The sequence below is a fragment of the Anabas testudineus genome, chromosome 7 (assembly GCF_900324465.2).
Source record: "Anabas testudineus chromosome 7, fAnaTes1.2, whole genome shotgun sequence".
In the NCBI taxonomy this organism is placed as follows: Eukaryota; Metazoa; Chordata; class Actinopteri; order Anabantiformes; family Anabantidae; genus Anabas; species Anabas testudineus.
In genome coordinates this window covers 10,929,221-10,942,329 of record NC_046616.1, presented here as the reverse complement: position 1 = coordinate 10,942,329, position 13,109 = coordinate 10,929,221, and the positions used below count along the sequence as shown (strand labels likewise).

At 39.4% G+C, this 13,109-nt stretch overlaps 1 long non-coding RNA gene across 1 annotated transcript; it reads left to right on the top strand.

Moving 5' to 3' along the window:
• Positions 1-1,240: 1,240 nt before the first annotated feature.
• LOC113167590 lies at positions 1,241-12,097 on the top strand. The gene is made up of 3 exons (XR_003299298.1): positions 1,241-1,450; positions 3,027-3,083; positions 9,309-12,097. It is a non-coding gene; the product is annotated as an uncharacterized LOC113167590 (long non-coding RNA).
• The last annotated feature ends 1,012 nt before the right edge of the window (positions 12,098-13,109 follow it).

Below are 13,109 nucleotides of genomic sequence, written 5' to 3'. Positions count from 1 at the left end.
ATATTGTACATGTTATGTATTCAGACTGTAACTCAGTAAATGGACATGTCATCAACTAATAATGTCAGCAAAATATAGGCTGTTTAAAAGTAAAAGCAGTCACTATGCAGACAAAATGGTGTATATTATACATATATATGGTATGGCATATATTAGATTATCATTAGATCATCAGTGGGCTATATGCACTAATATGTGAACACCTTTCTTTTTATTGTAGGTGAAGGGGATTCTGGTTATTATATCTATCGTTAGTTGTTCTGTTGTAGGCCATAGCAATGCATAATATTTAACATAACTTTCTGATTAGTATTTCTTTTAAGTTGTGCTCTAAAGTACCCTTTAAGCTACTAGTAGGCCTATCTATAACTGTCCGGCTAATTTAGAGTAGCCATAGGTTCAGCGTTGCCAACTGAGATGCAGCTATTGGACAGAACCATAAATTAACAGAAACTAAATTAAACCTCAGAATGTGGCCCCTTAATTACAGTGACTGTTTGAGTAAATGTTACTGCAGTAACATTGCAGCTGCTAAACGTCATGGGTTTTCTCATTGAGACTTTTTAAAAACTGTTCCTGAAAACAAAACTGAATTGTTCCTGTTTTCTGTGCTAAAACGTGATGTATTTCTGCTAAAACGTGATGTATTTCTCTGCTAAAACTAGTACAAATATGACATCTGTTAAACACATAGGTGTCGAATTTTAAAGAACTAGAACTAGTTCTTTAAAATTCAATAACTACAACTCCCATGAGGCTTTGAGGGATACCTTTATATTGCAGAGAAATCATTTCAGCTTCTTATGAAGATAGAAAATCATGATAATGATGACTTTGTTTGGGGCGTGTGAAGTGTGTTAGCAGCAGTGGGACTCTAAGATATACCAGGCAAAAATATACAAAACTACTGCGACTGTGAAGTGCTGAAAAATGAGTCAGTGAAACTATTTGTTGTCTTTTTGGATGCTGACACGTTACCGTGACGTTACCTGAACAAATCTGAAGTTATGGATGTTTGAACTCATTTGAATGGGACGCTCGGCTGCTCCTTTCTTTAAAGCTTAAGTTAGGTTTAAAACCATCTTGCCCAGCTTTATTAAGTGAAAACCTGAAACCAGAGCCCTCATTAAAGGCACCTCCTTGTCAAGGTGTCTGCTGAGGCAGCCACTGAGCTCCAGGCCAGGTTTTCCACGCAGCACCTGCTGAGAGAGAAATTCAATTAAGGACTCCTCTTCCCACTTGGAGCCGGTCTCCAGGGCAGATCTTCCGGGCGACTCGCCCTGTAAGAAATTAGAAAATGCTACAATAAAGCCCTTTAAAAAAAAAAAAAAAAAAAACTGAAATAAAGAAAGTGTCAACTTTAATAATGACAGCTCTCACGCTGTCCGCCGTAGACGCGCACGTCCCTTAAAGTTGGAAGTCAGCGAAAAGACGAAGCGAAGTAGCTCAGGTAAGAGTTTTCAATTCTCCTCTCAACTACTGTACGGGCTCATTTCATCTCCAAAAAAAACGCATCGCGACGCCAAAGTGTTTCTCCAAAATGCGCACTTTGACGCGTTAGATGAGAGGCAGGGAGACGCGGACAGTAGGTGTGAGGACTTATCGGCGGACACCGAGTCCGCCTCGATGCAGCCGCCGCTGCAGCAGCAGCAGGTCTGGAGCGTCTCACACACGGGCTGGGAGCCCGCTGTCCCCCTTTTTCTGCAAGGACCCGGAGAGACGAGCGGGCTTTACCCCCAAACTTCACACATTCACCCTCCGATCTAATTGAAAAAGTGCAGACGACTTTAAGTTGGGACCGAAAGGTGCAACTTCCCCCCCCCCCGTTCGTACTTTTTATTTTGTTTTGGCTCAGTCAAAGCGAACTCTCATTGCCAAAGCACGGTGTCGTGGACAGTAGGGACAGGTCTGATATGTGATATTTTATTAGTTCTTCAGCTGATCACACCTACGAGGCTGACACTTCCTCTAAAACAACCCCAGATCTGACACAAATGATCGACCTTGCGGTGCGACTTCATCGAAAGTCCCAGTTTTTGTGTAGAAAAACTTAGTGAAACTCCGCTGGTTGCCACTAAACAGGTAGTAGCCTTCATACAGTAGCGTTTACAGTAAATAGAGGAACTGCTATAAATGCAATCAATATTCAAAGCCTGAAATGCGGAAGTTCTGCTGTTTAAGATTGGAAATAACTTTTCTAAAATATATATATTTTTTTGCCCCCCCCCATCTTGAATGTGTAGTTGGTTATTTGGGGCTGTAGCTGTCAGCAGCCAGAAATTGGAACTGACTTCATCAGAATATGTCTACTACTAATTATATGTTTTGTTTAAATCCCATAAAAAGAAATATCTCCACAAATATCACATGATTATGGAAAAACATAAGCAACATAAGTCCAAAATGTGAAGTGTTGGCAGGTTATACACCTCTTTGACACCAGACAGACACACAAGCTCTCTCTCTGTCTCTCTCTCTCTCTCTCACACACACACACACACACACACACACACACACACGCGCGTACACTCACACTCAGACTGTATTTGCTGTAGTAAATACAATTTGTTTCTGCAGTTCCTGCTCTCGGTGGCTGTAAGGCAGGTTTTCTGACTTCCACCACCAACTGCAGAACAAACTGTTTAAAACACTGTACGTACTTTGTGTGTTTGGTTAGTTGTGATCACTACAAAACACCACTGCGATGTGAGATTTAATTTAACATGCGTTCGTAAAGGGTCACTGTTTGTTCTCTTGTGCATTTATAAATGTCTGTGCCGTGTGCTTGCCACTGTGTTATTATTCTCAGGGATGAAGATAAGGACAGGAATAGATCACTGGCACTTTAAACCCGGAGTTCTCATATTCTCGCCGGATCTTTCTCCTTTGCTAATTATTGTGTTGTTTTCAGAGCAAATATGTCATATCCATGGCGACCAGGCAGGTTTATTGTCTCTCCCGTGCAATAGCTCACAAAAGTAATTAATTATCCCTTTTTTCTCTCCCTCCTGTCTTTGGTTAAACAGATCATTCATGGAAAGCCATCTTCTATATTAAAAATGCCACTGCTAGTACAACACAAGGTAAACATGAAAGTTTATTTCAATTTTACAGTGTTGATGTCCCCCTTTTATGCTTTGATTCTTTGTCTCACTAATCAGTTGTAGATTAAATAATTTTAAAATATAAAAAAAGACTCATTATGTTCATAGTGTGTGCTTTTGAGGTATTTTCCATAATACCCTCATAATGCAGCAGCTGTGCAGCCTAACTGTTGCAGATGTATTCATGCATGCAAAGCAAGCACACACTTGACACTTAAACAGGCGAGCTTAAAAACACATGTTTAGACATGAAATCAGCATGCATTTTGTGTGATGTGAATAGCAAGCATCACCCAGACTAAAGATAAGTTTACTTTAGTGCTGTCTCTTTTTATGAAGTCACCAAAAATAATAGCAGCAGGTGAAACAACAGGGTACAGTAGTTCATTTCAGTACGTTGCAGGGTTAATGTACAAGCACCTTTGTGCATTCTGTCTAAAGAGAGCTGTAAAGTGATCAGCTGAAGCAGTTTCCAGCACTTAATCCTCTGTGCACCCTCAGTGTAACTCTGGAATGTGATGGCATGTGTCTGCTGTCCAGAGGTCCATCTCTGGCTGGACACTAGCCAGCCTTCGCTGTCAGACCAGCGGTACAGCTTCTCATCTCTCTTTGGCATTGATGAGACACTGCAATATCCATCTGTCAAACATACTGCCGTCTCTACCTCTCTTTCACTCGCTCTCTCTCTGCCATCCTTCGTTCATAAATTCTCATCCTCAGTATAGGTGAAAGTAGAGCTGGGTGACTCTCCTGAGCTGAGAAAGCTGAGAAGCTAATTGTCCATTTGTGCTGTTTTAATTGCAATTTGGTTTGTGTGTGTTGTTCCGTGTTTATTGATGTGCTCCTATAGGCCTTTTGATTGGAGCACTCTCTGTCTTTCTCTCACTAAAATGACACCAGACATGCATTTGAAATGTTGCCTCTAGTATTTGCTCCTGCTTCACTTGACTAGTTAAGAATCTCACAGTTTAATCATCGCGCGATGCCTCCAATGTTCATATTTCTTGTAGCCCAATCAATCAGTGGAATGCCTCATGTCTCGTAAGTACCCATCCGCATCTGTCAAGGGATGTGTTGAATTAAACCCATGTGTATTCCTTTACTGTTTGACCTTGGCTGTGGACCTTAGGTCTTTGATGTCAAATAAGCGTCAGCAATCCCAGGCGGCATTTGACAGGCTTCAGGAGCCATTACTTTTGTTTCCCAACGCATAAGCTTTATCAATTGCCCTCAGTGTAATGATTTTGTATACAAATTCACATTACCACAACCATAGTGTTTTGCCTTGTAAAAATATACTGCCTTCAACACATACTGTTATACTAGCACAAATAGCACACATGTTTTTTTAATCATCATTATTGTTTTTATTTTAGTGCTGAGGAAATGTCCTTTTTGCATGCTTGATCAGCCAGTAGAGAAATCCAATATAATGGAGGTTCAAGGTGAATTGCATCCTGTGCTTTTCCCTCCTTCGCCTGCACGAATATTCCAGAGCAAAATAAACAAATCACACAGACAACAGTAATATAGGGTTGATTTTGAAGGCATGAAATAAGTATCGATTAAATCCTGCAGTTCATAGATGAAAATGGCCTTTTTGGTAATTTGTCCTAGGTCCTTTCAATACGATGCAGGAAGAGAGAGAGAGAGAGAGGCACGGACCGGGGGGAGAGAGAGACAGACTGCAGAAGGGAAGAGAGGAAGAATAGAGAGAGCAATAAGACAAGTGAACAGCGAGAAACAGAAAGACAGAGAGAAGAGCTTTCACAGAGTTGAGAAAGGAACATGCTGCCCCTCTCCGAGCTCATTATCATTCTTAATAAGTCTTAACGAAAGAAGGAGCATTGAGTGTAAATGCACGGTAATCCTTACACTGGCCAAGGTTAGTAGGGACGTCAGCACATGCACGCCGTTCCCAGCTGGCCACTTTAAGACAGGGAGGGGACCAGAGGAGCACAGTTAAGGATAGATGTTCAAGGAGAAAGTGAGGACATTTAGACACTGTATAAAGGTTAGGCCCTTTCCCCCAGCCTGTAGCTTTTCGGCGCCTGCACCACCTGGCATTTAGTGAGTAAACACTTCTGCATCAGACTGAAAACAGCCATATTTAGCCACAAGACCAAGTGTAGGTTGTAATACTTCGGAAGAAAGAACTAACATTTGACAGATAAGGAGAACAAAGCTTGACTCAAAAATCTAAACAGGACGAGTTGGAGTTTGGCACCAGTTACAATGAGGAATTCGCTCCTGTATGGTGTGTAACCATTGGCTGCAGCGCATGTCTAACTCATTACTGTTTGGGTGTGGTCCAGAAACAAGCATTAAGATGAATTGGACGAACTGGTGACCAATTAACTCACTTAACAAATTAGCAGTCACTTGAAGTGGTTGTTCAACTATGTTTGCTTAAATGGAAAGCCAATGCATTATTTACTGTACTAAGCTTACGATCCAGTGTTGTGTCCCACTACGGTTCTACAGAGTCGGTAATTTTGCAGAATTCCTGTTCATTAATCAAATCAGACGTGATACATGTCTGGCACATTAATCTTAATCCACAGTGAAACCACACCAGAAGGTGATTTTTATATTTCCAGTAATTAGTACATTGAGTGTTTATACACTTTGTTTTAACATCACACGTTGCAGACTAAGAACCTGTGATACTTCTTAAGCTGAATGAATTCTTGCCGAATGACTCTAAGTGTGTATATAAAGCAGCCCTGTCTCCTTTAATCACATATCTGCAACTTGCCAATGAGGATAGAAAACGTAATCCTGTTGCAGTTACATTCTCCACTAAAATGCATTTGTGTTTTTAGTTTTGTTGTTGGCATCATCGCTGATTGTGGGTAAAATATGAATCTCATCTGTTTATTCTAAATATTGTTTTCATTACTATCTACATGTTAACTAAACAAATAATATGATCATTAGAGCTGTAAAATATTGTATTATCCATAATATATTATAATAATTCTTCCCCATGATTTGTGAATTTGTCAAATCGAGATAATGACAATGTAGCTGCATGATGATGTGTTTTCATACACGCTGTAACGTGGGCATGTCGCATGAGCTGAGGCCGAGTCATAACACAGTGTCAAGCCAAACAGAAAAGAAAATCACAAATACTGCTGTGAAGGAAATATCCCATATTTAAATATGATTCCTGATGCTGTTTACTCACATCTAAAGACTATAAGGTGATGCGCTAAAAAATATTGTTAAAGTGTACTATTGTTGTATTGTCTGTTACCACAGAAAGATTGAACTAGCCTGTTCTTAATGATCACAATTTGAAACAAATGGTTTTCTGTGTGTGCCTGTGCAAAATTGAGCAGTGTCACTTAAAAAACGGTGATCACCGGTTGGAATCTGTGTCTCGAGTCGCTGATAGCTGATCCGAGAGGTTGTTTCCATATCTGAGCCCTGTAATAGTCCTGTCATTTGTCGCAGGTTAGGGAGAAAAAGGTAGCACTTAGTGTGATGCAGTGAATCTCCTAGCTAATACAAACATGACAGAATTGTTGTTATGTAAGAGCGAGAGTCCTGTCGACTTCTACTAATACTCTACTCACAGTTGGTTCAGGATAATTTTTAAATTCAGAATTCATTCTTAATTTAAAACGAAGTCTTTAGTCAAAAATGGAAAAGTTTGCTGTATTTTATCACTGTTACTCCAGTCCACGGTGTGGCAAACCATGTCATGTACTGCACTATGAAACGACGTGCAGTTAGACTAAATGGTCTTGATTAAGGTCTCTGTCTGACTTAAAAAAAAATAAAAAAATCAAGCAGAGTAAAGTGAACATTTACTAGACTTTATACACATTTTGCATTGTTCTGTGTCTGAATAAGAACAATGGATGGTCAGTATAAACTACTAGTCACTGGTACTCTAATTTTAAGTGCAGGATATCTTCTTTTTATCTGTGAAGCTGTGTGCAATATGTAGGGACGACATGTTGTCACAGATATTTTTCACCTTCCAGAAAAGTTTCTGAAATATCTTGGGATCAACCAACCATGTTGAAGAAAATGAGTTTCTCTGCCTCGTCTCAGTCAGATTTAGACTGCCGATGTATTTGAATTTTGACTTTGTGGATCCTCTCGGGAGTGTGTTGTCTTAATTGTCCAAGAAAGGCACAAAAGTCAAACAAACAGATGAAATTGGATCTAATAGTATAGAATGGGAGGTGCCCTTTTGTCTTTCTGACTATAATGCCATCTCTGTGCCTTTCTGTCATATAAGGATGATTTACCCAGAGACAGATGTTCTCAGACCTTTGCCCAAGAACCATTTTGTTCTATTTTTTGCCCTTTTTAAAGGTTAAGGAGTAAAAGACTTTCCCTGCAACATGTCACCCTTGTGTGATTGCTGTGTTGTCAACGACTGTTCGTCTGTATGCTGAGTTTAGAGGCCGCACTGACTTTACTCTGACTCAGTGAGAAATGTTGTCATTTTACACAGGAAAGATGCTTTTAGAAAAATCTCTTCACCATTCTCATAATTTGACTGCAGTTTGGTTGAACCGTGGTTGCCAACCTGCTTCATTACTGCCCCCTCCTCCCCACCGCCAACCTTACAACCCCCTCCAGGGAGCCTTGGGAGGCAGAGAGCCATCACCATGGCGATCTCAACACAGATCCCCCACACACCGGTCCATTGTGACTGGCGTGCGTTGAGGTGAGAGGGAACAAAATGTCACAGCAACAGGTTTTTGTGTGTTTTTGTTTTTGCCTCTATTCTCTGTGGGATTGTACTCAGATCCATGTGCTCAGTTACACTGGAGGGACTATTGGAGCGAGGGAAACAAGTTTATCAGAGAAATGAACAGGGGCATGGAAATAAACTGTAAATACTAAAAAGGGCATGTTTTTCTGTTCCTGTTTTCCTGTGGTTATGTTTGCATCAGTGCAAAAACTTTGTGGTATCGTTTGAATCATGGAACTGTTTGTAAAAAATTTGGGCAGCAAAGAGCTCACCGTTTCTTAACCTCACCAGTGCCTACATCCTAAATCTATTTAAGTACAGGTGTTAAATTGAGTTGTTTCAACTAAAGTGAAGATGGTCACGCTATACCGCTAAGCCGCTATACCTCACGGTCAAACTTGTACCATGCTTCACTGTACTGCCTGCAGTGGTTTGTGATTAACTTAATCTAGTGCCCTTCTAGCTCTCAGTTTATGCTGACCTTTGACCTGTTTTGATCCAGGCAACTTACTATTGGCTACAGGCGCTGGAGAAGGAAGGTGGGCTTTGATAATGTGGCATTGAGGAAGTGGAGCAGCTTTTGCCCCCAACCCTGAAGATGTGGACTGTGTCCTATGACGGGTCCAGGGTTGCCCTCAGTACCAAAGGTTGGGAGGGCAGGGTCAGCTAGTGTCAGAGAGCACACGGGAGGCTTTAGACACACAAACTCAACGTCTGGCATGATGTCTGGGCCTTCTGCCCTCTGCTCTGAGGAGGATACCACCTCACAGCTCCTGTGATATTATCCATTAAAGTGGTTGCCTTGTCTTATCTTAGTATTTCTATACATAGATTTTGTAAACTTTACAGGTAGTTATTCAGTTTGTATACTGCATACATATGCATTAAATCCCACAATAACCTGTTTTATTATGCAGGAACCAGAAGTCTCATTAATATTTGTTGATTTGTAGCTGTTGCAGTCAGGTCTTTTTGTGCCAAGTCTGTAAGTCTGCCATCTCCGTTCCCAGAGCAGATGCAAAGGTGCAGGTCCTGAGAGATCCTTTTATGTTTGGAGACTTCTCCTTGTTCCTTTGACTGCGACCTCAACCACAACGCAGTGCTGTCTCAATCAACTCTCTGCTGTAATCCTACTTCAGAATTCCTCTTGGCTAAGGGAGTAAATAAATTTTTTAGCGTTTATTAGAATACAGCTTGCCAGAAGGGACTCCTCTCTCGTCTCCTATAGCTGCTCCAGTAATTAGCAAATTGATTAGGAGAACTTCAACACACCTCCTTGGCTGTTATCTCCCCATTCTAGGACAATATTGCTGTGCCATGGGACAGCGTAAATATTTTAAGGGAAACCCTCGGTGAATCTCATTAAATGGCTGTGGGGCAGAGCAGCTGTCTCCTGCTGAAGGTCCTGGCCAATTTTCTAAACTATGATTAAACAAAAGTTTTGGATTATTTAAACATGCCATGTCCTGTGGGTTTTTTTTCAGTGCCACCGAAGACCTCTGTGATTCCTCCCCACCCGTTTGTGCCAGGACAGCCCTTCTCCCTTTGGATCTATTAGTTTGAAAACGTTTGGGTGATGACTCTTTGAAAGCAGTGGTCATTCTGGGATGCCGTGTTCAAAATGCAACAAAGATCTCTCTTTTATGCACAAATGCTAATTAAAATTTTTACCCCTCATCCCCAAGCTGCAGAGGGAAAGACTTGGTAGCAATTTGGCAGATAATCAAATTGCATTTTAAATGGTGCCGTTTAAAGATGACTGGGGTCTGCTCACAGGAAGACACAGTGGCACAAATTAAGCTTGAATAAGCTGCTATGTGCATGCAGGAACAATAAAACAAATTCACATAACAAACACAGGATGCGTTTATTTAAATGGACAACATGCAATGCTTGCTTCACGTTTTTTTTTTTTTTATTGTTAATTAGTTAAAAGGAGCTCAGGTATACAGTCAGATTTGTTTTTCTACAAATGCATGCATGCCAGAATACTGTGTTTCTTTTAATTATGATTTCCCTCTTGCTAAGTGGTATTTTTTCGTAATGTGTCCGTACAATCTGACCAATTGTGCTAAAGTGCTAATAAGACATGATTTGTTAACGGTTGTGGTACCTTGGAAACATTTTGCTCTTAATTTTAGATTTTCAGCCTGACAGAAATGGCAAACTGGGTGTAAAATGTTGTCAACAGCTATGTTTGTCTCCAAAAATGTGCGCTTAGAAGCTGTCCCCCCACATTTGGTATACATCATTAAGTTCTTCATGGCCAATCAAGTTGTCTGTTCACACAGCATTCCAGTACATATTAGTGACATCTCGTTAGCAGAAAACAGAAAACTGACACAAAAAATTTGGGAAACAGGCCTGAATTGTTTATCTCGCAGAATAAGTAGAAAGTGTGATTCTCATGAAATGATAGAATTGGACCATACATGCATTTCCCCAAAGCCTCTTTTATCTTCCCTCGTTTCAGTTTTCAACACCCATCTTATCCAGGCCACATTTCCTGTAAAGTTTTCAACATTCATCACAAGTCCAATATAGCCATCTGAGCTGCTACATATCCATAAAACCACATTATAGACAGCACAACAAGTGATGCTTGACTTGTAAGTTTAAAGGGTTCTTAATTGGCTGTGATTTGCTGGCTGTACAGCAGTGACTGTGGAAGTGCTGTAATGATCCTCCGTGGAAGATACATTGGTTTTCTGGCACCTTAATACTGCATATACGTATCTGAGGTTCCCTCTTCAAGTATTGTCTTCATCTTAGCATCATAACATCTCAACATAACAATGGTTTTGACCTGCACACTATAGATTGCAGGAGTGTATGTAATGTCGACCTTCTGCACCTTCTATACATATACACACTTCAGCGAAAGGCCCTTGAGATCATTTACAGTGATTCCCCAAGGCAGTTTCCATGTTTATGCTTTAGATTTGTGGTTGAAGGCAGCCAAATACAATCAGTGAACTCTGCCTCACAGTATTTGATGCTCATTATTGAAGCATTTATGAGTACTGTAGGCCGGGAAAAACAACTCCGATATCTGACATGTTTTTAATTTTTACTAAGATCAAGAGTTTATACAGGAAACAACAGGTTTCCAGGTTTCTTTTTTATTTAAGATTATCATTAAAGAAAGGTATTTCACTCACCATCTTGAATTAAAACATTATCTTCAAACAAAAATATTAATGTTGAATAGTTGTATCCTGTAAATTGCATTTTACAGAGCATGCATTGTGATTGGATAAAAAGTCTCATTACTGTTATAAACTATTGTTTGCAATATTTAAAACATTTACCTTTTTTTTTTTAAATTGTTATTATCATTTTTGGTAAAAGCAACTAACAAACAAAGTAACCTAATTGGAGCAACCCACTCCTTATGATGTAGACTGACAATTATTGTTGCTAAGTTAATGACACAAGAGGGATTTGATTGATAAAGTGGATGACTGATCATAAAACTGCAGTAAATATTTGACTGTAGCTTTATTTCCTCTCTGAACAACAGTCTGCCAGGATGTCTGAGATGGCTAGACACACAGCAGTGGCAAAACACATATTTACACTTCAGTCGCTCCTCGGCATGATGATGCTACTTCTGTTTGCTGCACAGTAAATAATATCCCATGATGCTAAAATGAACAGTCTTAGAGTATTTATTCAGTTGGAGCAAAGGGTATTGGTTAAAGCTGACCAATTTTAGAGTAGTATGGGATGAAAATCTCCCTCTAATTACTGTACTATGTGGATCCTTTGGTCCCAGTCCCTCTGCTGCAAATGATGGTATTAAAAAGTCTCTTTTATTTATAGAAATGAAATTTTAGCTTCAGAGACAATAGGCTAGTTCTGTTTTACGGTGCAGCAGACTTTATCTTTTTAATAAAAATTCCTGACTTGGTGAAAGTTTAATTAATAAGGGACTTAAAGCTAAGGGAATGAGCAAGGGAGTTGGGTCTTTAAGGGGGTACTTATTTTTCCATCTGGGCTATCCTCCAAAAAAACTGTCAATTAGTGTGTTAAGCTGAAGAGACAAAAATGTCATTAGTTCTTGCAAAATAGAATAATGGATTTTAAAGTTTTTGCTTTAGAGTAAGCCCAAAAGTACAAGATTGAGTCTTGTATTGTACTTGTGTATTTTTTATTTATGTCCTGCAATTATAAAAGTTTGAAGGAAGACTTCATGGTTTAAAGCTGCATGAATGAAGAAGGAGACACATTTTCCTAAGTACATGTAACTGTATACGTCAAATGTCTTCAATAAGACAAACACAATTACTTACTTTGTGTTTTTATTACTGAGTAGAACACAACATATCAAGTTTATTCACTTTCCTTTTGTTTTTGCTACTGATTTGGCAGAGTTACTTACTAGTCCTGTACAGTACTGTAGTTCCTTCAAGTTACTAAGCATTGCTCGGTTTGGTTGTCTTGCTAAATGTCAAGAAGCAACTCTTTACTCTTATACGTTCTACTTCTTTACCTCATCTTTGTTTTCTGAATCAGGTTTTCTCCTCTGAGTAGTGACTGCTACCTTATAGGAGGATAGGAGAAGTTAAAAAACATCAATGCAGCTTATTTAAACTGAGATTAAAAAATGCATATTTGTACAGGGTGAGGTAAGACTACCTGACTGTCAGCATTTTGTTGAACTCAACAACAGGTGAAATCTTATAAATTAATTGTGAATTGGCAGTGATACCACATGTCAACTTTGGAGACCTAGAAAAAACCAAGTCTGTTGCTTTCATTAACGTGAACTCCTTGACATTGCCTAATGTGTCCATATCCTTCTTTTCTTTCCTTCCTATTCATTGTGTTGAATGGATTTGTTGTGTATGTAAAAGCTGTGTCCTTTTCTTACGTTAATTTCACACAGTTAGCAAAGTTGAGTTGGACTTTGTAAGGTTTCGTTTTGTTTTTGATCATCTACCTTATTTGCATAGTGTTTGTATTTTGAATAGGTTCACATAAATCTCCATCAATTTCCATATTGTGTGTAACTTTAGATGTTGTACACACTAAAGATGAGGGTGAAAGATATATTATTCAAACAAAGCAATACCACATGATCCCCTCTTTGCATTTATTCATACATAGAAGTTATAGTATTAAAAACAGTACATTAATCTCAGTAGTACGGCTCTTTTACATGAAACTGGTCCAAGGCAAAGTGTCAGAAATGTGTTTAAATCACCTAGACTGATGAAAGTAAATTATATTTTACTTTGAAGAAATACTATAAAGTCCTCATGGAAAGAACTTCCTACTGT